General features: G+C 35.7%; 1 long non-coding RNA gene across 1 annotated transcript; it reads right to left on the minus strand.

Annotated features, from left to right (window-relative positions):
• Window positions 1–11,454: 11,454 nt before the first annotated feature.
• LOC147833930 (uncharacterized) lies at window positions 11,455–12,495 on the minus strand. Its single transcript, XR_015508118.1, has 2 exons — window positions 12,183–12,495; window positions 11,455–12,053 (listed from the first exon to the last, which is right to left on the minus strand). It is a non-coding gene; the product is annotated as an uncharacterized LOC147833930 (long non-coding RNA).
• Window positions 12,496–26,286: the final 13,791 nt, after the last annotated feature.

Genomic DNA, 26,286 nt, shown 5'->3' on the forward strand with positions numbered 1-26,286 from the left:
AGCTGACTAACTAAGACAAAACAGATTAAGTGGGAAAAGAATAAATGGCAATATGACCACATTTGATCACATTTCTATATTACTTGAGGTAATGAGCTGAGAGAGCGGACGGAGAAACAGTAAAAAAACTTTGTAAGGAGGAGTGAAGATGTATATATAAAGTATATATTTTTTTTGTAATAATAAGTAAGTGGGTTGATAAAAGTGGGTTACCTACAGTACATCATATTAGAGCACTCATATATACATTTGCTACATTAAAAAATAACAAATAAATAAAAAAAATTAAAAGCACAGACAATATTATGCATTATAAAGACTAAGCAGTGTCTCTAAGATTTTTTATTATTACTTTATTTAATTTAATTTTATTATTTTTTTATACAAGCGTATTTTTAGACAAAATAAACAAACAAAAAAAATGTTATAGTTATAGTTACAAAACATACACTCAAACTAGGGAGAATAAATAACATAAACCTCAGAATGGATTACTGGACTGCTCTTGAGTTTTACATTTGTCAAAAAAAATCAAGATATTGACTCAAAGTAGCCACCAATTTTCTTTTGGAACTAGTTGCTGCATCAGACTTACAGATATCATATCTGAATTCCAGTTCTGGAATGAGAGACGTAAAGGTGATTTTCAATTGTTAAGCACTAGTCTTTTAGCCACCACCATGCCTGGCGATAAAGCCTCTTGCATTTTTTGGGGGAGAGAAGATGTATTTTCTGGAAGAAAAAAAAAAAAAAAAAGTTGCGCTATAAGCCTTGGAGTACCAGCCAAATATGTTTGTCCAGAATCAATTAAGTTTGGGATAGAGCCAAAATGCGTGAGAAACCGTGTCCTCTGCTAGCTTGCATCTATCACACATTGGATTCCATGTGGTTTGGTTTTAGTGTAGTGTAGACAATGTATGACCTTGGATTGAATTAGTTGGTGTCTGCTGTTGACTGAGCATGACTGTACTGAAGTCAAACAATTGTCCCATGTGTCTGCAGAGAGATTGATTCCCAAATCTTTTCTCAGGCAAGTCTAACAAAGTTGAAATGCTGACATAATTGTGTAGAAGTTGAACTTTTCTTAACCACAGTAACTTCTCTTTCACAGCTATCATTGAATCTGTCCATCAGTACTGTGGATTTGTCCACACTCAAGTCAATAAACAACGAAAGGTAACATTTTATTTTGATGGTCCATTTGAGTATTAAGAGACTGTCTGCTTATTACATGTTGATACTGCTGCTAAACAGACTTTTAACTGACTATAAGAAACTTTGCAAGTACATGTCAACCCTTGTCCAAACACTAACCAAACAGTCTACTTATAATCTAATGAGAATAAGTTGGCATGTAGATGCAATATAACTTAAAACTGACCATCAAAATAAAGTGTGACCCAATGTAATATTTGAAAAATAAGAAATAAATATTACCTCTGAATACTAACACACAGTTGGATTCTATTGATAAATTACATCATTAGAGATGAAGCATTTGCTTTGTCATAGTCACACTTGCTTTAATAGCTGTAGTGAAGTTTTGTAGAAAAGTTTCAGCTTTCCGTTTCACAGCTTTCATTGAAACTATTCATCAGTACATTAGTTCTCGCTCAGACAGACTGAGTGCAGGGACAGGACAGGTCAGCGTGGATGAGCACTGTGGGATCTCTGAAGATCAGCTTATGACAACACCACGCTCCAATGCACATCATCAGAGGTCATCACACTAGGTGCTGGTTCCTACTGACTTGTTCCATTAAAACTCAAAGAACCTCAGGTTCACACTGCAGTAAGTCCCCAGTGCCCTTTGGCTCCACACGACAACATATTTCCAAACAACTCCAGAGGAACCAGCTTAAGTGCATCACATTTAGCCTTTACTTCACTTTTTGCGGTTCCATATTAAGAATTATCCATGTGAATTAAATATTGAGCAGCGTTTTGTTCTGTTTGTGGTGAAACTGATGCAATGAAGTTGATTTCAGTAGACATCCACACAGCAGACATGCTTCCTGTCCGGAAATATATTGAAAAAGTAATGAAATGGCAAAAAGCAGACTCATAAATATCATCTGCCTCCTAGAGCATTGAATCAGAGGGCTGCAGATTCAATAACCACACTAGTTCATAGTTTGTATGATGCCTGGCTCTCTGAGGGTTTCTCTCAAGACAGCGGCAAACACTAGTGGGTTCAAAAGAGCTGAAATGGCTCCATGTTTCTTGGAAAGTGACAGACCCCGTCAGACATAGGGGAGTCACTTACCATATAATCAGATTGCTTTCCTTTCCATAGAAACTCAGTACCTTTACTTGAGAGTGAATATTAGATTAGTCAGCAAGATAAAATAGCATTGGAAAATACAACCGCTGGCTATTTAGGTGTTCATACACTCTTGTTGTAGGAGGACTGAAAACAATTAGCCAGACTAAAAAAATAAATAAATAAATAAATAAACTCTGTCTGCTCTGCTTCATAGCCTGATTCTCATTAACCCATAAATGTATGACTGTTTCACCAATCATTATTACAAAACCATCCATCTAAAACAGTAAAGTATTAAGCTTTTAGAATGGCATATACTGTAGCAAAACTTTCATACTTCATACTTTGTCACTTGGAAGATTTTGAGCAGACGATTTTACCATCATCATCAAAACATTATTTTTTCTTGTACACATACTGTACAGTAAAGTACCGAAGTCCCATCATGCAATATTAGGCATATTTTCCAACATCTTCAAAATTAATACTTGATTGTTGACAGCTTATTCAGTAGATCCACAATCAAATAATCAAACATTAGAGACACTTGCATTTGATCATGTACAACAATTTCTCTGCAGTGAAGCCATTTATGGCTTTCCATTTTTTTTTTTTTTTGAAGTGAAACATCACACCATTACTATGTATCCAGGGTACAGGGCCTAGGGTCACATATACTGTATAGTCTGTAATGAATTCGGCTATTTCAGCTTAAGAGGTCAAGTGTGATTCTTGCAGTTTCCAGCTAAGCACACACTACAAGGCTAAAGCTTAAGTCCTAGTTTGGAATAAGAAACCCCTTATGACATTAAACTTGAACAAGTTTCCATCACCTAAAAAAATATGTGCTCAAGGTAGCACTTTTTGTATTGTAGTGTGTGATTGACCTTACACAAACATTTTAGCTGGATATAATACACCATAAGGCTTAGTGACTATCAAAGGATGACACCACTGAAATGTTTTGTTGCTGTGGAAAAACTAGAAAAGCTAGATTTGAATCCAACTTTAGATGTATTGAAAAGATGGCAGTGATCAGACTAGATCATTGTACAGCAAATGACCTTGCTGGTGCTCAGATATCTGAATGGTAAAAAAAATAAAGACTGGTATGTTTACAAATCAAGTGGCTCCTTGTAAAGGTAAAGTCTGTGTAAGTAAAGTGTGTGGAGTTTTATATATATATATATATATATATATATATATATATATATATATATATATATATATATATATATATATATATATATATATATGCTAAACTAGCTAAAGCTTTTTTTGACTCACTTGAGAAGTAGTAAATAAAAATAAATAAATAAATAAATAAATAATGTACACTAAGGGTTGCTTTAATTTATTTTAAATTTAAAATATTGTTAAAAATGTATACCTTGCCAATGTCCTTCAAACCACAACAAATAAAATAAAAAAAAAAATAGAACAGGAGCAATTTAGGGCTAGTAATCAGGTAAATTGGTTAAACAATGATGCTATTTGAAATGGTTGTATCAATGAGTGATTGTTTTTGAAAGCAAACACAGCATCCAAGAAATGTCTAGTCCTTTAGGATCAAAGATGGGCTGAGGATTTCCACTTTACCAACAAATACTTTAGAAAATTATTGAATGTTTAAAAACAATGTTCCTCAAAGAAAGATAGGAAGACATTTGGTTATTCCACCTTCAACAGTGCACAACATAATTAAAAGATTTACGGATTCTGGAGGAATTTCAGTGCATATAGGACAAAGGCACAAGTCTAAGCTAAACAACCATGACCTCCGATCTCTCAGGCAGCACTGCATCAATAATTGTCATTCATCTATAAGCGATGTCACATAATGGGTTTAGGACTACTTTGGCAAACTTTTGTAGAGTACCAGAATACAGAGTTACATCCACAAATGTCAGTTAAAACTGTACTGTACCAAAAGGAAGCCCTATGTTAACATTGTCCAGAAGTGTCATCAACTTCTCTGGGTTCGAAGGCATCTGGGATGGATCATTAGACAGTTGTAATGTGTACTGTGGTAAAAAGAATCAGTATTTCAGGTTCAGTTTTTTTTTTTTTTTTTTTTTTTGGAGAAATGGATGCTGTGTGCTCTGGACCAAAGAAGAAAAAGACCATCCACACCAGTTACCAGCAACACGTCTAAAAGCCAGGGTCTGTCATGGTACCGGGTTGTGTCTGTGCCCTTGGCAAAGGTAACTTGCACTTGTGACAGCACCATTAATGCTAAAAAGTACATAGACATTTGGAGCACAACAGGGTGCCTTCTTTTCCAGGCACCCCGAAACATATTTCAAAAAGACAATGCAAAACCACATTCTGCACCCATTACAAAGTCTTGGCTGTGAAGGAAGAGGGTACAGGTTCTTGACTGGCCTGCCTGCAGTCCTGACCTGTCTCCAAGAAAAAATGTGGGGTGCATTTAGAAGTGCAAAATGCGATAACAAAAACGTTGTACTGTTGCCTACCTTAAGACTTGTTTTCAAGATTGAATGGGAGAAAATTACATCAGAGACACTTCATTGCTTGAAATCTTCAGTTCTTAAACATCTCTTAAGTTGTGGAATGGAATGACAACATTACAAAGTAAATGCTTTACGGTTCCAACTGTTTTTAAAATTTGTTACAAGAATGAAAAATTGGAATATGTATTTTTTTACAAAAAAAATTAATAAATAAAAAAAAAAAAAAAGAAATATATATATATATATATATTCCTCATTATGTTTATATAATATATATAAACATAATGAGGAAAACATTTAATGATTGTTGGATTATCTGAAATTAAATACAAGAAAAATAAATCACTTTTTTATTTGCCTTTTCCATACTGTCCCAACTTTTCTAATTTGGGTTTGTTATATAATAACATATTCATTCATTCATTCATTTATACATTCATTCTTTTTTTTCTGACTTAGAACTGAAACAAAAGCCAAAAAGAAAATAAATGAATAAAGGAATGAATAATATAATATAATATAATATAATATAATATAATATAATATAATATAATATAATATAATATAATATAATATAAAATGTCTTTAAAGAGCATTTCCTTTTATATGACAGTTTGTTTATCTGTCAGAAAATATATAGCTCACAAAAATAAATAAATAAAAAAATTAAATTAACTACATCCCACCATGGGGCTTTTAAATCTGTAAAGTGTCGTGGTCTTGGATGCCATCACATTCAACTCAAAGATGGTTTTAAAGTTTGTTTACGAATGAAACTTACAGCTAGTTCCGTTACAGCTATGCAATGATTTTTAGAGTTCATAGCAGCTCAACGATATATCTGCCAGCAAAAGCCCTTCATCCTTTCCCAGTGGACCAGAGGATGGTAATACTGCTATTGCAAACTTCAAGTTTCCTTGAAATGAAATAGATAAGCTTTAACACTACTTGGACAAAACTCAATTGTACAAGATTAAAACAATATTTGTGTAAACAGAGATTTTTGATTAACTTAATTTGGCTGAAGTCATACTAAGAATGAGCACAAATTAAACGTGGACAGGGATGAATCTATTTCCGTCGCATTGTAAATGCTGTGCATTTACATGTATTCATTTAGCAAATACTTTTATCCATATTGACTTACAGATGAAGATAAAATAAACACTTAAAATCATGAAAGAGCAGTGATATATGCTATGACATTTCTAAGGTAATTTAGCATTGTATTTTTGTTTGTTTATTCATTTGTTTGTATTTTATTACTAAGTCCATGTAAAGGAGTCTTTGTGCAAATAGTGTCTGGTTCATATAGAGAGGAAAGGACTGTGTCTCCAAAAAGTAGCCCACTTACCTGTGTGAAGCACACTCAGAATTGCACAATATTTTCCAGAAACATGGAGTGTTAGTATAAAGTTTTCTGGTCCATAAGGAAAGGTATAGTCTCATACAGTGGTTTGTCAAACCCACTTACCTGTGTAAAGCACATTCAGAATTATGCTATGTTTTTTTGCAGAAACTAGAAGTGCAGACAAATGGTGCAGACAAATAAATATTGAGTGCTATTTCAGTATTATCATTGTAGCCATATTATGGTGTCTAATGGGGAGGCATATGTGCCATTGACTGATCTATGCACTATAGCATAAAAGATGAACATAAGAGGAATATAAACAAAGGAATATCATGACCAAAAGGACAAGATCTCAGATACAAGCGGCCAAAATGAGTTTCCTTCACAGGGTGGCAGGGCACACTCTTATAGACAGGGTGAAGAGCTCTGTCACCCGGGAAGTCAGTTGAGGTGGCTCAGGCATCTGTTTTGGATGCCTCCTGGACGCCTACCTAGGGAGATGTTCCAGGCATGTCCCAAAGGAAGGAGGCCTCGAAGTAGACCCAGGAAATGCTGGAGTGACTGTCTCCCGTCTGGTCTGGGAATGCCTCAAGATCCCTCCGGAGAAGCTGAAGGAAGTGTCTGGCAAGAGGGAAGTCTGAGGTTCTCTCCTAAGACTGGTGCCCCCATGGCCCGGACCCAGAAAAATGGCTGACACTTAATGAATGAACTACTTAAAATATTTTACTGTCTAAGTCAGCAAGCTGAACTGGCACTTCAGGCAAACACCAATCAGGCCAGCCTTAACTCGAAAGTGTAAACAAAACAGACCTTTCCGCGAAGTCAAGAATGGGGCAGAGTTGGTTGCTCTCTATATTCTGCCAACCTAGGCACCACTATGGTTGGGTCGGCCCTGGTCTGAAGTTTGATAGCCATCATTTAATGCATCATGCACACAAAGCTGATCAGCATGTAAATATTGTACCGTGCAATTTTAAACTGATGGTCTTTCAACTATCCTTTTTTTTTTTTTTTTTTCTCATCAAAGCAATAAAGTTGGTTCCTTTAACGGCATTTTGTAATTGTATTCAACTATCTTTCTGGATCCCTTGTGTACAGAGAACAATCTGAAACGCAGACCTTGTCAGTGTGATGGATTGATTCACTCTTGGGCGATGTTGGAAACGAGACTCTCTCTCTCTCCGTCTCTCTATGCTGGCTTGAAATCTCTCAACTGACAATTTCTGTGTGAATTCTCACAGTCTATAAATGATGCAGTCCTTTATACCCTTTGTTACCTGGGAAATGGAAGAAGTGTGGCCTCATCTGAAAGGAAAATGTATTCTGTCTGTTAGATTCTATCAGTGCCCTGCAAGATGGACTGTCCTCAATGAACAAAGGAGCCAGACAATTTATATCCCACAACTAAGTCCTCAGTAAAAACTGCTGCCACTGTGTGCCATAAGATGTAATATACCTCTGCATTAATATTATTAGTTGATTGATTTGTTTTATTTTAAAAAGGCAATTATTTAACAAATTAATAAAAAACTATTACATGCATATGATACTATTTCCTCTTTAATGATTGATTGATTGATTGATTGATTGATTGATTGATTGATTGATTGATTGATTGATTGATTGATTGATTGGTTTGTTGGTTGGTTGGATGAATTTGGTTTGAACCTATAACCTTTTAAACATCACTATTTTTATATATATAAAAAAGGTATATATACAATGTTATATAAATTTGTTAACTATGTAAAAGTGAATTTAGAAGACTTTGAGCAAACCACGAGTGTTTACATTATTAAAAAAAACATGCAGTTTATGCTCTATTTATTTATTTATTTTTGTATTTCTACAAACCATTAATTTTATGTTTTACTAGGAATTATGTGTATTTAAATATCTGAACCTAATATATGTATGTATATATATATATATATATATATATATATATATATATATATATATATATATATATATATATATATATATATATATATATATATATATATATTGATTGATTTGATCATCAATTCAATGCTTTCTGCCATGATGGCTTGCATTTAGTCATAAAATAAACATTTTCGGTGTTTTCATAACAAATATATATATATATATATATATATATATATATATATATATATATATATATATATATATATATATATATTTCATAACAAATATATATATATATATATATATATATATATATATATATATATATATATATTTGTTATGAAAACACCGAAAATGTTTATTTTATGAGTAAATGCAAGCCATCATGGCAGAAAGCATTGAATTTAGCAGCTGAAAATGTAAAGCACACTTTACATTCTAATCAAATTCGTAGACTTCAGAGTCCAGGATCCAAGATGGATTACTGAGATTGTATGAATGATTGTATGTCAAAGGATTAATAAGAAACTCTTGAAATTGATTGATTGATTGATTAATTGATTGATTGATTGATTGATTGATTGATTGATTGATTGATTGATTGATTGATTGATTGATTGATTGATTGATTGATTGATTACATTGGTCAATTTTAGGATGGCTTTTTGGGCTTCAGGACAAATCCTATACCAGCAGAAAACATACTTATACAGTATGACCCAAACTGATGGGATAGTTCATCCAAAAAAATTATCCAAAACAATACAATACAATAAAATACAATACAATACAATACAACATAATACAATACAATACAACATAAGACAATACAATACAATACAATACAATACAATACAATACAATACAATACAATACAATACAATATTTATCTATAAAGCACATTTAAACACAACCAAAGTGCTGTAGGAGTACTAAAAACAGAGAAGAATGCAGAATATAAAAGAAGCATTTAACAAATAAAAGCGATAAAACAGTGATCAACAAGTATTAAAATCAAGAGAAAATAAATAAGTCTTTAAAACAGACTTAAACACAGAAATAGAGGGAGGAAGCCTAATGTGAATTGGTAAACAATTCCAGAATTTACGATCAGCAACAGCAAACACTCGATCACCTCGTTTTTTAAGGCGTGTTCTGGGCACAGTGATATAAGATCTCCATGGACAAGAGGGGGTATCCGGACAGAGGAAGTCTGTAAGGTACTGAGGAGCCACATTATTTCTGGCTTTGGAAACAAATAAAACAATTTTAAAATAAACTCTGTCTTTAATGGGTAACCCGTAAAGTGCAGCTAAAATGTGCCTGAGAGTAGTCTAGCAGCCACATTTTGTACCAGCTGCAGATGAGAGAGAGAAAAGACTAAAGAAAAATACCAAAATAGAGAGAGTTACAGTAATAAAGATGTGTTGTTATGAAAGCATGAATCACTGTTTGAAAATTTCTCTGAGATGTCTTGATTTTAGAGGTGGTAAAAGCAGGATTTTACAACAGAACTGATCTGTTTGTCGAATTTTAAGTTTACATCAAACATAACACCGAGATTTTTTGCACACTGGGTAATATGTGGGGGCAAGGATCCCACATCCCACAAACCTTCATGAGTTGTATGAGCTTTATTCTGTGGAACACAAAATAAGATACTTGGAAGAAGCTAAAATCCTGTAAGTATTGACATTCATAGTAGCAAAAAGTACTAGCTATATATATATATATATATATATATATATATATATATATATATATATATATATATATATATATATGTGTATATATATATATATTGTAGTTGGAGAGATTTAAAATATTTTCTCAATGATTTTAATCATTTACAATTTGTGTGATGCATATAAAAATGTTTAGATTTAAATTCTGGAAATGTATGTAAATAAGTCCATATCTAATGAAAATAAATGCTTAATTTGCATATTTAAGCAATATTACAGAACTATTGAATCTTAATGCAATCAATCAGCCAAGAAGTACTGTGATATCTAGTTTATTTTATAAGCAAAAGACTTCTCCTAGATGATGTATGCCCACATCTAAAAATCCAATCAACACCGTTTCTGCACAAGCCGGCCCCTGCTTTACTGCTTTGTCTTCTTTGACAGTGAGTTTTTATTTTTCTTTGACTGGAGTTTTCCTTTAGCTTTGAGTTGCACATCAATACAGTCTTTGAGCAAAACTTGTAAAAAGAAGTTATGTCAACAGTCCCAAACAAATCAACAATATGCATTGGGCAATGTTTTTTTTTTTGTTTGTTTTTTTTTGCAGTGTAATCTAAATGAAATAATCCAGTCCCTTAGCCCTTATGGCATTGAGGAGAAAGAGCAGAAGGTATTGAGGTATCAGCAATAGTTTCAGTCGGGACTGTAGCCCAGTGCCGCTGTGGTCAATTAAAGCAAGCCTCAGTGTCCCAGTCTGCTATGTGAAGATCCCAGCTCATTTCACAACCCTCCCTCAACAGAGCCAAAGGTAATGGCAAAAAACACTGCAGTGTATAGCAAAAGTCCTAAATGGACAAAGGAAATGGAAATGCAGACGACATATATTGTTCTCACCACAAAACTGTGTATGCACACTGCATGTTATAGAGAAACTCTCTTTTCTTGTCTCCAAAGAAAAGTGAAACATTCAGCTGACGGATATTTCTGTGATAAACTGTACTTAATAAGCAGTAAATGTGAATGGACATTCTTTTGACATGTTTCCCCACTCGTAACCTTCCTACTGCTTTTCAGCATTATTTCTTATAATTTAGTCTCATTTTAATTGTCATGCAAGGCCTGTAATTTCATTGTTCATTCATGGTTGATAGCTCAATTAAAAACATAAGTCAAAAATACAGTTCAATACACTTGAATGCACTTGGGGTAAACAAAGACATCAGACAATCAGATTACAAACATGGCCATATGAGTGTATGAGGGACTGTAAGTGTAATAAGGTTTTAAGAAGAAGCCAGGAACTACTAAATGTTTTAAGACCGGAACTATCCAGAATTACGTAACTACTAGAAATCATCATCTTGGAATAGGTTTTATCAGACATTTTGTTAAAATCGAGTTATTGGCATATTCTTTTTGAAAACTTATTCACAATATGATTTTTTTATAAGTTGTGTACATTTCAAGACTTTTCATTTAAAATAACAAATGTTACACACTTACTGATTGCTATGGAATCCAAAAACATTGAAACTAAATATCTCAAAATGACAAAATACCATAGTAGTCATTCTAAGGTTCTCATATTGGATGTCATATTGTCATATTTGCATTCAAATCGTCTCTTGTGATATAAAAAAAAAAAAAGTTTTAAATGTGTGTTTTCATATTTCATAAAGTCAGGCCGAAAATATTATCATTTTGTGAATATACAGCCTATAAAGGAGTTATTAGGTCACCAATGAATGTCTACACATCATTTACATTTCACAAGCAAGAAAGCTTTCTTTCTTTTTTTTTTTTTTTTTTTTCACGGCACTGAAAATGTTGTTTTTAAAGATATTTCTGAAGTAAAGTTTTGTTTTTGATAACAAAAAGTTATGTTTTGTTTAGCAGGAAGTTGCTAGGTAACATTAGTATACATATTTTGTAGCAGACACTGAAATGCACTAAAATGCAGAGGTCAATTTGGCCTCCAGTGGCATAGTGGAAAGCACTATCGCTTCACAGTAAGAAGGTCACCGGATCAAGCTTTGGCTGGGTAAGTTGGCATTTCTCTGTGGAGTTTGCATGTTCTCCTCGTGTTCGCTATAGGTGAATTGGGTAAGCAAAATTGTCCGTAGTGTATGTGTATGTGCAGCTGGAAGGGCATTAACTGCAGACAGAAAACAGCAGAATAGTATAACAGCAGAAAAATAAATAAAATATCTTTCATTTTGAAAATTGATGTTTTTTTGTTTTTTAAATACCTCAACATAAAAAAAAAAATGTACAGTATATTTTTTATGTTCATGTTGTCATGAAAGCTGTACACATATGAAGGGTACAACAGTTATCGTTTGGGCCAATTCTGACCGACCAACAATAAAACCATTATTACACTACATGCCCCAGGCCTGGTTCTCTCAGTGAAACTCAAGACCAGTACGACACACAAGTTATGTTCATTAACACCCGTTCCATCTGCATTGCTCAGCTCCTATGGATCTTGCCATGCCCTCCATTGTGACTGTAAGTACTGCATATGTACCGAATGCTGATGCGTTCTTGTGGAAATCGTTCTCACCAAGTTACCCCTGGAATACAGAACTGCGAGACTGCAAGAACAGAGAACGCATCATGTGAGAAATGAGATGCTGCCTTCTTCCTTGGTTCTTCCTGATGGTCACATGGCACTCACACATTTTTAATGAAAAATTATTTAAAGACTTTGCACAATACAAATAAAACTAATTTTAATAGGAATTTAAGCAAATAAACACCCTTAATGTGTTTATGCCTTTATTAATATTTACATGGTTATGTTTACTTTCACTGTCCCATTTACAGAAACTTCGGAGACTTACAAGTTTTATCTACCTGTTCAGCCGCAATGACTTTTGGGACTTTTCAAGCGAGTTCTGTGCTCAAGTTTGCATCAATCAGTCCTCAAAATTAAGAACCACTAGAATGCTGAAGACATATTGAGAAAGAGCCATAAATTCCCATGTATGTAGCACCTACATGTAGTCATTTCCTGTCTAATTTAATGTAGTTTATTATAAACTGTATGTATTTTACCTCAGTTTGCTGCTTTGCCCGTCTTATCTGCATCACCAACGGTATTTCATTTAATTGAGTAATCTAGTCTTTGAAACTTGTAATAAAGTGCTCCATGTTTGAAGAATTTTAGATTTGTAATTAAGATTTTAAACCATGAGGAATTGGAAGTTTTGTATTATCATTATTATCATTTTAACTCTTTTGCTTGTCTGTAAAGAGATGCACAGTACATCAATAGCTCTGCAAATAGGTGTTTCGCTGACCAGCTTGTTGTCTTGCAGTAAAATGAATTGGTTTCACAATCTCTTGGGTACAAGAAGCAAACAAAACAAACCTCAAACTCTCCTTGCAGGATTACATTAATTTCATCACTGTAGTGTGCAAGATACAAGATCTCAAAAATGAAAATTGATACATGCCAAGGCCCAGGACAGGTAGCTTTTTGTAAGATTTTTTGAACATTATTATCAATATAACAAAACAACATGAGCTGAGATCTCCACTCACTGCTGCAGTGCCGTTTTTCAAATCCTGCCTTTATGTGCCTATTGATTTTTACACATGTAAAGCTGAAAAAATAGTAACATATGTGAGATAAGGGTAAAATATCTGTTTGGTCTTACTGTTACGTATTTGTAGGTAAATAAAAATAAACACATTAAAAAAAAAACATCTATACATGTGCTTAGATGCTACAATATATTTAATTCTCTCATGATTCAAATCAGGAAAAAAGTTATGAAATAGTTTCCATGTTTTTTTCAAGTTTCAGTCACTGTAGATTTTTGTTTGTGATGTCTAGGAAAAAAAAAAAACTTAAAGGTTTTAAAAGTGACATTGGAATGCCATTTTTCCGCCTAAGCTTATATGATTATTCATTCATTTATTTTCCTTTGGCTCAGTCTCTTTATTCATCAGGGGTTGATATAGTGGAATGAACCTCCTACTTACCCAGGTTATGTTTTACACAGTGAATGCCCGTCCAGCTGCAACCCATTGTTGGGAAACATGCATACACACTCATTTACACACACATTTATACACTATGGCCAATTTAGTTAATTTATATAGCATATTTTTCTACAGTTCATATCTTTGGACTGTGGGAGAAACCGGAGCACCCAGAGAAAACCTATGTTAATGCAGGGAGAACATGCAAATTCCACACAGAAATGCCAACTTACCCAGCTGGTACTTGAACCAGCGACCTTCTTGCAGTTAGTTGAAAGTGCTAACCACTGAGCCACCGTGTCGCCCTGATATGATTATTTGCGTCTCAATGAAAAGTCCATAACATTCATTAAATAAACATTGGTGTAAATGCACACCATTTTTACCCTGTCACAAACAACTTAGTCCACAATAAGTAGTTTCTTTGCATCTCTCTTTAAATGCTAATAAGCTGCAGCCTTTATGTGGCAAGATTAGGAATTGGTGTGGTATCCTACAAGTATAAGTATACTATATAGTATCCTAGTATAGTAATATCCTACAGCATTCAACCCAACATCAAGCATCAGATGTCTTTTGTTTGTATGGCTGACATAAAGCATTGAAAACTTTTTTTTTTTTTTTTTTTTTTTTTTTTTACATTATACTGGGAACATTTTGCATATCATGTGCTTACAGTGCTTCTGGGAAATATACCTAGCACTACACATTTTCCACTTTTTTATGTTATAGCAAAAAATTATTAAATTAATTTATTTCTATAAAACTCCACACACAATACCGCATATTGACAATGTAAATTTATTTTTTTTTAATTTATGCAAATTTATTACAAAAAACAAACAAACAGAAAATCACATGTTCATCAGTATTCACAGCCTTTGCTCAACTTTTTTGTTGATGCACCTTTGGCAGCGATTACAGCCACAGGTCTTTTTGAATATGATGCCACAAGCTTGGCACACCTGGGGAATTTTTGCCCATTCCTCTTTCCAGTACCTCTCAAGCTTTATCAGTTTGTATGGGAAGCGTCAGTGTACAGCCATTTTCTGATCTCTCTAGAGTTGTATAATAGTATTTAGGTCTGGGCTCTGGCTGGGCCACTTAAGGACATTCACTGAGTTGTTGTGAAGCCTCTCCATTCATATTTTATCAGTGTGCTTTATGTCATGGTCCATTGTTGCCCCAGTCTGAGGTCAAGAGCACCCTGAAGCAGGTTTTCATTCAGGCTGTCTCTGTACATTGCTGCATTCTGCATCTTTCCCACTATCCTGACTAGTCTTCCAGTTCCTGCTGCTGAAAAACATCCTCACAGCATGATGCTGCCACCACCATGCTTCACTGTATAGGGACGGTATTAACCTGGTGATGAGCGGTGCCTGTTTTTTCTCCAAACGTAACAACTGGCATTCACTTCAAAGAATTCCATTTTAGTCTCATCAGACTAGAGAATTTTGTTTCTTATGGTCTGAGAGTCCTTCAGATGCCTTTTTGGCAAATTCCAACCAGGAGTTTAACCACTCTACTATACAGTCCTGACTGGTGGATTGCTGCACAGATGATTGTCCTTCTGTAAGGTTATCCTCTCTTCACAGAAAAACAGTGGAGTTCAGACAGAGTGACCATCGAATTATAGATAATTTCCCTGACTAAGGCCCTTCTACCCCGATCACTCCGCTTAGACGGCCCACCAGCTCTAGAAAGAGTCCTAGTGGTTCCAAACATTTTCCATTTATCAATGATCGAGGTCTCTGTGCTCATTGGAACTATTATGTGAAGCTGCTTTGACACAAGCTACATTTTAAAAGCGCTATACAAATAAAGGTGAATTGAACTGAATTGAATTGGATTGAAACTTTCAGAGCAGCAGAGGTTTTTTTTTTTTTTTTCTGTAACCTTATCTAGCCTTGTACCTTGAAACAATCCTGTCTCGGAGGTTTACAGACAATTTGTTTGTCTTCATGCTTAGTTTGTGCTTTGACATGCACTGTCAACCCTGGGACCTTATAAAGACAGGTGTATGCCTTTTCAAATCATGTCCAATTAATTGAATTTATCACAAGTGAACTCCAATTAAGCTGCTGAAACATCTCAAGAATGATCAGTGGAACCAGAATGTACCTGAGCTCTATTTAGAGTTTCACGGCAAAGGCTATGAATACTTATCTACATGTGATTTTTCATTATTTATTTATTGATTTGTTTAATATAAATTTGCAACAATTAAAACAAAAACAAAAAAATCTTTTTTTTTTTTTCACATTGTCATTATGGGGTATTATGTGTAGAATTTTGTGGAAATATATTAACTTAATTCATTTTGTAATAAGGCTTTAACATAAATGTGAAAAAAGTGAATCGCTATGATTACTTTTCGGATGCACTGTGTATTCATTGTGTAGAACTTGACATTTGCATTATTCAAACAAATTGAACAAAAATGTTTTATTTATTTATTTATTTATTTATTTATTTATTTATTTATTTATTTATTTATATATATATTTATTAATTCTTACATCTTCCGGTCAAATTGTAGTTACAGCTACAGAGTCCAGTTTGTAGATATATTGTGGCTGCCTTGTTTATTTATTCTTTTTTTTTTGTTTTTTTTTTTCAGTTTTGTAGGCATACCTTCTTCTTGCTTCCCTAGTTGCAGCCTCTCATGGAAAAAAAAAAAAAAAAAAAAAAAAAATTATATATATATATATATATATATATATATATATATATATATATATATATATATATATATATATATATATATATATATATTCAGCATCTGAATGCTGCAGAGGCTGCTGTTTGAGAGAGAGGCTCTATTCTTTGAATTTGAGGGGTTACAAATGACTTTGAAGCTGTTCCAGGAACATCCTCCTCTTGTTCCGCTTGTCGGGCATCCAAGCCTTGTCAGTAAGGGTCCAAAGGCATTGTACGAGAACACCATGATGACCATGGGCCACCATGCAGTCATCCTGGTGGAGCTGGAAGTTCCAATCAACTTGTCTGTTATCTACACCTCCATTGTTGTGGTTGTAGTATAGAGTAAGATCTGGTTTCTTGTCCTCATGTTCACTGATCTCTGCTGTCCTGTACTGTATACTCAGGAGGCTACATTCTTGTTATTTGGTAAGCATAAAAAAAAGTGTTGATGTGGGTGAAGATAAACCTTGAGCAAGGGGCAGTCCAGGCATGTGCTTTCTGACTGACCCACCCGTGGTGATCTTTTTCTGCAGTTGGTGGCTAAAATCATAAGATATGAAAACAAAAAAGTCACATGTGACACTTTGACCCCTCAGTCCATCTGTCATATCAGGTACAACCGTCATCCCTTGATTCTTCTCTTGGCCTCCACTGGTTTGTCTGTCACTCTTCTTGAAGGTCTTGACAGTTATCAAACTGTCACATTCTTGAAAAAAAGTGTGAAAGACCTTCAGTGGCATTGTGGCACAAAATAAACCGTTCCTCCACTCTCTGCATCCTAGAGACCAGGGGCGGACTAGCCATCTTCTTATAATCTGATCAGCCCATAAAACACTTAGCAGACTGTCATGTTTTTCAGCCTAATTAATTGACAATGCTATGATCTGTGACACTCTGAAAGTAAGATGTTTCTTTTTCGGATAGAGACATAATCTGACATAATCTGCTACCCATTGGTTCTTTTCATTGGGTTGAACCAATCACAAACTGCCATTTTGAGCTCTAAGCATGCAACGTCAGTGTGTATTTGTCAAAATAGCCAAAACTCCTCTCTCTCGCCCCACACTTGCAAGTGGACAGCAGAAGCGACGAGCAGACATTTGCACAGTTCAATATATCTCTGTCTATTCGATCTTGCTACCTATCTGTCTATATAAATATCCTTTTTTAACTTTTCATCTGTATAATTAATTATAATAATACATTACATTTTTAAAGATTTTGATTTGTGAAATTTCATTATTACCTAAATATGGCTTTTGTGCTTTTATGGGAGTTGGTAAAGATATGCAGATGGGTAGCATTTTGATTGAATTTAGTGGGCAGCTTTGTCAAAAAATGCCAGGACCGATGTTTTTGTCCCAGTCCAGCCCTGCCAGAGACTATGTAGCCTCACCTCAGGGTCTAGACACACAGGCTAGGATTAGCAACCATATGCAGGCTTGCTATTTAGCCATGCATATTTTTATTTATTTATTTTTTGTTTTGTTTTTGTTCAGGGGCAGGTATAATGAACATGACAAAATGTGCCCTGGTTGACATTTGTAAAAGAAGACATTTATACCTTTAGATGTTCCTCTACACAAAAAAGTTTACTTGTCAACTTGGGAGATTCTCTCTCATCTGATAATGAGAAATCATTCTCTGAGTTGTACGCTTCACCATCTTTTTCTTCAGAAACCTCATCCTCTTCCAAATCAGACAAATCTGGGGAGGGGATTATCTTTTTTTTTTTTTTTTTTTACCCACAACCCAGCAGGCACACAACATCATAAGACATTAATATTTTGTGTAGACTTAGGTCATAAGGTCAGGTGACCAAAATTCAATATCTACGGTAGCCAGCATTTAAGGTCAACATTCTTTTGACATCCAATGACTAGGTCAAAGTATGTTGATATTTGGTTGATTTTAGGTTGTGTTGGAAAGTGACCAAAATTCATTGTCTAATAGATTTTATAGTGTTAACGTTTACATAACATCAAGGTGTAACATGATTAGACATTGATATTGGCTGATTTTAGGTCGATATTTGCTTGGATGGCAACGCAGTGGCGCAGTAGGTAGTGCTGGCGCCTCACAGCAAGAAGGTTGCTGATTTGAGCCTCTGCGTTTCTGTGTGGAGTTTGAATGTTCTCCCTGCATTCGCATGGGTTTCCTCCGGGTGCTCCTGTTTCCCCCACAGTCCAAAGACATGCGGTACAGGTGAAATGGGGAGGCTACATTTTCTGTAGTGTGTGTGTGTGTGTGTATGAGTGTGTGTGGATGTTTCCCAGAGATGGGTTGAGGCTAGAAGGACATTCGCTGTGAAAAAAAATGTGCTGGTGTAAGGTCCACCCAGTTGGCCCAATGCCGGTGTCCACTGGTGGATGAAGGTTTAATGCCTGTTCGGTCTTTCCAGTGCACAATGTTGATTTATATTAACTTAGCTCATATCTGACTCCAATTTTAATATGAGGTGGTTTAGAATATTAATATATTTATCATTGTTTTATCTGACTCCAATCATAAAACATTAAGAAGATTATATCGATATGTAATTTAGATAAATGTTTGAACCTTTTGTCTTCACTAGTAACTATTACATTCGTTCATTCGGGTGCTCATGTCGCTCAGAGAAATCGCCTCGGCCGAAGGCGTCCCTCACGATCACACTCCGGTCAGTCTTGAATATTAAACAGAGGTAATTGACTAATACTTTAGATGGCCGCTACCAGCGCGCTCGTTCTAAAATACTTTAGTTAGTCCCGCTTAGATGTAACTTTTGAGTTAAGACATTAAGACATTACTTGAGTTAAGACATTTCTAATTAGAGGTTAGGGCATTAATATAAATGTACCCGACTACTGGACTCTATAGTAACTTTGGTTTTCACCAAGCCCATGGTTTCCCATATGAACTTAATTTAGAATAATATTACCTTCAAACAAAGGTCGGGTACCCAATCTAGGTTAGTCGTGCAACACCTTGTTGACCTAGACGGAAGTTATCGCCCTTTCCACCTAAGTACACATGAATCAATATCAAAAGTTAGCCGGAAACACAATTAGTGTGCCCAATTCTCCATCCCAATTGGATTTTAGTCCGTCTACTGACCTGACGCAAGACATGCGGAAACAAGGATACAGCGTAATCTACTTGAATTAATAATTACAGAGTGAGCAAAATATGGTCAAACATTACAATTTATTAGTCAGGTAAATGTATTATGCCAATTCAATCAGTCAATTCATAAATGATCAATACAAATCATCAAATTATCAAAGATAAATCCAAGATGAAAGATGCATACCTGACTTCAAAAATATACATAACTAGGAGCAGGCTCCATGTTATGGGCTGATCTGGTTAAGCAGAATCGCGCTGCGCCTTTCTCAAACCTTAACTTAAATAATCCAAGAATTCCCTCAAGGAAGGGGGTGTGAATAACAAAAGGCATTCACACTTGGTGCTGCCTGTGGAAAGTCACACCCTTCACAGTGGTTCAAAAGATGCCTAAAGTTATATATTTATTGTTTTGATTATGTCTATTTCTGAGAGAATGAGACCATTGTACCAATCGCACTGAGACATTTCAAATGATATCAAACATGATAGTTAAAGTCAGTTTGGTTAATCTAGAACATTCAAACATTGAAATGACCATATGTGAGATGGGGTGGATGAAGCCGAGTTTCAGCAGACTCAGATGCAAATGCAGCAGGAACTAGTTTTTCCCGCATTCCCCCCTGCTGGGTTGTTAAGTCACCAGTCTCTGTTTTCAGCTCATGTTTTGAATTGTCAAAGATATCAAAATATTTGCAATATTTCAACTCTTACACTGGATAAGTTGGCGGTTCATTCCGCTGTGGCGACCACGGATTAATAAAGGGACTAAGCCAAAAAAAAAATGAAGGAATGAGTTTGCTTAGATGTTGTACATTTACGTCGCCCTGACAACCTGATTTTCAAACAAAATCCAACATCCCCATGACATTGGGGTATGTTGAAATACAACGTCAATATAATGTAATATTTAACGTCCTGTGTCTGCAAAGAAGACAATTATTGTATGCCATTTGTTTGTAATGCTGGGGTCATGAAAAAGCAATCAAATATCAACACACAAAAAAAAGGTCAAAAAGTCAACAGGAGGGTTGAAAGACATCTAATATATGTCTAAACATAAGAAGAGTCACCAAATAGACAGATTAGACATATTTCAAATGTGTTGCCATTCACTCCTGTGCATTTGTGGGATAGTCTATTTTTAACTGGAAGAGGGGGCTGGGGGGTGCGTCACTCACAAAATAAGGTCATTCACAAAAAAATCCTGGTGTCTGTGTCTTTTCATCATCACAGTTTCACTGCATGTCTTTAGTAAATCTTGATAGACATTTATTGAAGCCAAAAGAGGGTTTATGCTGGAGCAAGCTGTTAGTAAAACTAGCTGTAAAACCTTGCATTTTATAACAAGGATATTTGAAAGCTAACTTTTATATTGTCTTGTAAATATCAGCATATTGCATTTGGACTTAGAAAGGTGTTTGTTTACAAACCACAAAGAGTTGCAGATGTGCAATGGAATTTCGATTTTTTTTTTTTCCTGGCTACCAAACAATCTCAATCCTCTACCTCATCATCTCCCACTAGACCTCAGAGTGCAAGTGAACACAAGCTTTAGCTCCTGTCAAGGGGCAATGAATGAGGAGGCTTTCCCCTCTAATTGCCTACTATTTCAAGGCCAAACAGTGAACGAGTGCAGGTGCAATCATGCAGGAACAACCAAAAAATCTATGAGCATATGTATGTATGCACAGACATCTCTAGACATACCCAAACAACCACATAAAAAAAATAAAAAATAAAAAAAAAAACTGGGGTATATTGCCCTTAAGTCTACAGTCCACGCACTGTCAATTCCACAGATATGAATTTCCCTTGGGGACCAGACATTGACCTTGAACGCATATCTCTCATTTCCAATTTCTTGCTCACTTTGATGCCCTTCAAATAAAGCCTAGAATAAATTATGCTTTCATTTGTAATGAAGAATATGAGCACTCTGGTGATCTTCCAGAACTCTGGTGTGAATATGATTTGCTTCAATGAAAAAAGTGAGGTTTGAAAAAGATTGCTCTTCGATATATGAAGATATTGAAGCACATACAGGTTATTGCTTGTGAATACATTCACAGGACACATATATATTTAAAGTATATAATCTAGTTGCTATTATTAATACCATGGACAGTATGTCACACAGTCAATCCGAATGAATGAATATGTTTCGGAAGAATTCAATAGTGAAAGCCATCTGATTTGTTTATAAGGTCTAAGCAGCATCAATGATGATATTTTACTTGTTTTCAATGGCAAATGCACAGGCGATTAGAGAGTCGCAAAGAAATAGCAGCACTTACTGCAGCACTGCAATTGGATTCCACTTAAGAGGAAGGAGTCTGGCCAGTGGTTTTAAGCAGTTACTGAGCACTAAACCAAGTGTTCTTGAGGCACATTAGATTACTGTCTTAACTGTGGTGCCTGTCTGTTGGACGTGACTGATGTTTTGTAGGTGTGTGTGTGTGTGTGTGTGTGTGTTTGGTTTGAGATATTTGACTATTGAAAGAAAGCTTGGCCTTTTTCAGATCTTCTTTAGGCAGGAACATATTTTTGCTTAAAAGATGAATTTTTTTTTTCAGATATATGCAATCTAGTCTAATTCACTTTATTTATTTATTCATTCATTCATTTTTCTTTGGTTTAATTCTTTTGTTCATCAGGGGTCGACACAGCTGAATGAACTGGCAACTTAATCTGCAGTCACACTGGGCTTTTCCACGCGAATGGATCAGACCGTACATTTACATGTAAATGTAAATGTAAATGACCGAAAATGGATTGTCATGCGTCAAGTTTCGCAGGTTGTTGCGTTGCAAAGTTCAAGCTTGGTAAACTCTGACCTGCAAAATCACATCACTTGACTGCGTGAGACCAATCGATAATCAAAACATGACCTCTCTGGACAAATATTTAACACATGGAGCAATCGCTCGCTTTTATAAATGTCTAATAAGCTTCCTTATTCCCACCCCTTTTCGCAGGGCCACACGTCAGAATATCACATGCTCAAACTCTGTGACCGCAGCTTTATCTATCATATGTTTTACGCCACAGATGCCCTTCCAGCTGTAACCTAGTACTGGGAAAGGACCCAAATACTCTCACATTCACACTCACATACCCATGTCATCACGGGGAGGACATGCAAACAGAAATGCTAACTGACCTATCCTGGGACTCTAACCAGTAACCTTTTTGCTGTGAGGTGACAGTGCTTCTCACAAGCCACCATGACATATACACACTCACCAGCACCTTTAGTAGGTTCACCTGTCTAACTGCTCGTTAATGCAAAATTTCTAATCAGTCAATCACATGCAGGGCCAAAGTAGGACTTCTTTTCAGCCCTGCAGTATCAAGCCTTAGATCGGCCCAACTCAATTCACGACTGACTATATTAAAACAACATAATTTCCAATTCAGTTTCTAATGACACTATCACAATTTTTTGACACTATCACAAACAGCTTCTTTAGAACTTCAAATGTTTTTCATCAATATGATTACATTTAAGGGTAGCAAAATCACTAACACCATTCTTTAAAACATCACAATGTCCTTTCCTGCAATATCTGAATATTCATTTTGTACAAACATTCTTTATAGATATCCAGTCCTTTGTAACGGTGGTCACAAAAAAAAAAAAAAAAAAAAAAAGTAGTTAAATAAATAAATAAATAAATAAATAAATGAATAAAAAAATAAATGAAAAAATGAATAAATAAATAAATAAATAAATATGTACACATACATAAGTAACCCAAACAGTATTATATGTCTTAACATAAAAAAATAAAAAATAAATAATTAATTACTCAGCTGAGGTTCAAACTTGAGTCGGCGGCATCGTAATGGAAAATGCTGACCTCTAGACCACAATGGCGCTGTTGAGCTTGTGCATTTGGAATAAAAACATAAGTATTGCACTGTTATCTGCAAGACTCTTTTAACCAAAGTATTACTTTCTATTGATGGCTTAATCTTTTTCTCCCCTTTTTAGATTGCTAATCAAGTTATGTCAAATGTATTAATGTAGTAAATCATCTAATTTTCATTGAGCAGGTGTAATATTCATTAAAATTAACCGTTCAAATTCGTATTTTCACTAAGGTGCTGCTGTTTGGGGTAGAATGATAGTTACATACTGCAGGTTGCAGTTTGCTTACGGGGCTGCAAGAAAATAAATAAAAAGAGTGGAGCTTCAGCAATATAATGAATAAAAAGAGTGAGGGTATGGTCAAATAAATAAATACATGGAAAAAGTGCGACTGCTGAGAGTGCAAGCAGCTAGGGACACCGACCCTCACAGCCAAAAAAAAATGAACTGGCTTAAGGCTGATTTATACTTCTGCGTCAAACGTCGGCGTATGCTATGGCGCTGACGCATAGCCCTTCGCCGTGGCCATCGCCGTCACTGACGTGCACCTCTCAAAAAATTTAACTACACGTCGCAACGATGCGTAGCGTCAGCTCTGTGATTGGTCGGCTTGGTAGCGCTGTCGAGTCTGGGCGGGACCGAGAGCCGCGCGAATGATTGTTTACAAGTGTGGAGTCCCGTGAAGGAGCTCCGGATGGAAAGTTTTGTTTTGTGTTTACCTCATAGTTAAAGTTGTTGCACGTCCGCCGGTTCCTGCCTCAAAATGAGCGAGTTTGGGCCACTTGTACATCCCGGAAGTGTTCAGGAAAAGCAAAAAAGCAGAGAAGAAACTCGACACAGAGGAACATTAACACCAATGCCCACTAGCGTTTCGGAAGTGTTAATGCAGACCGACAGAGACAGCGCGCAGAAGTATAAATGCACAGCCACGCATGTTGCATGCGCCGTGGGTTACGCCGGTCACTTGACGCAGAAGTATAAATCAGGCTTTACCGAGAAGAGAGTAATTCCATCATTCCCAGTTCATATTAGTTCAAAAGGTGATGATAATAATTAAAACAAGGGAGTTTGTTCACGTTTGCTGAAGAAATAACGTGTTCCTTTTTTCCCGGCTTTTTGTCCCCTCCACTCTTGCGTTTGTCAAATTCTTTCTGAATATGTCATTCTCGCATTTGTCAGCTTCTCACAAGATCGGGTTTCCAAGGCACGTCAATAATCTAGTGCGCGTTATTATTATCAGCTCAAGAAGTTTGTTATTTCAGATATAGATGCGCGGCGAGCGCAAGGAAGAAAGTGAAACCACTCGCGCGTCAGACTGGCTCGTAAAGAAACTGCGAGGCACAGGGTAGATTCTGCTTTACTCCATATCTGTGTTGCTGTTCATCAGGATGATGATATTTGAACGTATAATTCCACTGTAATCTCTGGCTGTGTATTTCAAACATGGCGGGTCCTTTGTTTACATTCTGGCTTGTTGTAAGTGAATGACGTATCTATTCTGTAAACCAATAGCGTTTAGCTGCGCGTATAGCTCCGCCTTTTGGTACCCTTTCTTGTGTTTGGGACCCTTTCGAAAGGGTCTCGAAAAAGTGGTACAGTACGGTTTGGTTCGGTACGCCTTTTTGTCAGTGGAAACGGCCATAAAAGCATACCAAACCGAACCGTACCGTACCGTACCACTCAGTGGAAACGGGCCTTAAATGACTTTGAACCTGTCATGGTTGTTGGTGCCAGACGGGCTTGTCTGAGTATGTCAGAAACTGCTGATCTACTGGATTTATCTCTAGGTTTACAGAAAATGGTCAGAAAAAGACAAAACATTAAGTGAGAGGCATTTCTGTGGGCACAAATGTCTTGTTGATGTCAAAGGTTAGAGTATGGTAAGACTGGTTCAGGCTGATAGAAAGGCAACAGTAACTCAAATAACCACTCGCTACAAACGAGGTATGCAGAAGAGCATCTCTGAATGCCCCTCCTGTCAACTAAAAACAGGAATCTAAGGCTACAATTTACACAAGCTCACCAAATTGACAATTGAAGATGGGAAAAACGTTACCTGGTCTGATGAGTATCAATTTCTGCTGTGACATTCGGATGGTAGGCTCAAAATTTAACGTCCACAACATAAAAGCATGGATCCATCCTGCATTGTATCAAGGGTTCAGGCTGGTTGTGGTGGTGTAATGGTCTGGGTGATATTTTCTTGGCACACTTTGGGCCCATTAGTACCATTGAATATTGTGTTAACGGCACAGCCTACCTGAAAATTGTTGCTGACCATGTCCACCCCTTTATGATCAGACTGTTCCCATCTTCTGATGGCTACTTTTAGCAGAATAACATACCATGTAATAAAGTGAATCATCTCAGACTGGTTTCTTGAACACGAAAATGAGTTCACTGTACTCAAATGGTCTCCATAGTCACCAGAACTCAATCCAATAGAGCACCTTTGAGATGTGGTCAAATGAGAAATTTGCATCCTGGATGTACAGTCAACAAATCTGCAGCAACAGCATGATACTATCTTGTCAATAAGGACCAAAATCTCTGAGGATTATTTCCAGTACCTTGTTGAATCTATGCCACAAAGGATTAAGACAGTCTAACTCAGCCGTAGTAAGGTGCACCTAACAAAGTGGCCGGTGAGTTTATAGACATTGCCTCTTTATACATGCTTTCTAAACAAGAAATACACCTTTTTGGATATAATATATAGTAAATCCAAAAATTGAGCTTAAAAACTGCACAAATCGAACAGGATGTCTAAAAATAATCATAAATGTAACAAGCATAAAATGAAAAGTTTTTCACCCTATTGGAAATGTACTCCAGAAACAGAGACCTTCACTTTCAATTGTAAAGTACACATGCCCAAAAATAATACCAAAGTACAGTAATCAAATAAAATTACAGTCCAGGCAAAGACTGCAGCTCGG

The sequence above is a fragment of the Danio rerio genome, chromosome 14 (genome assembly GCF_052040795.2).
Source record: "Danio rerio strain M-AB ecotype USA chromosome 14, GRCz13ab, whole genome shotgun sequence".
In the NCBI taxonomy this organism is placed as follows: Eukaryota; Metazoa; Chordata; class Actinopteri; order Cypriniformes; family Danionidae; genus Danio; species Danio rerio.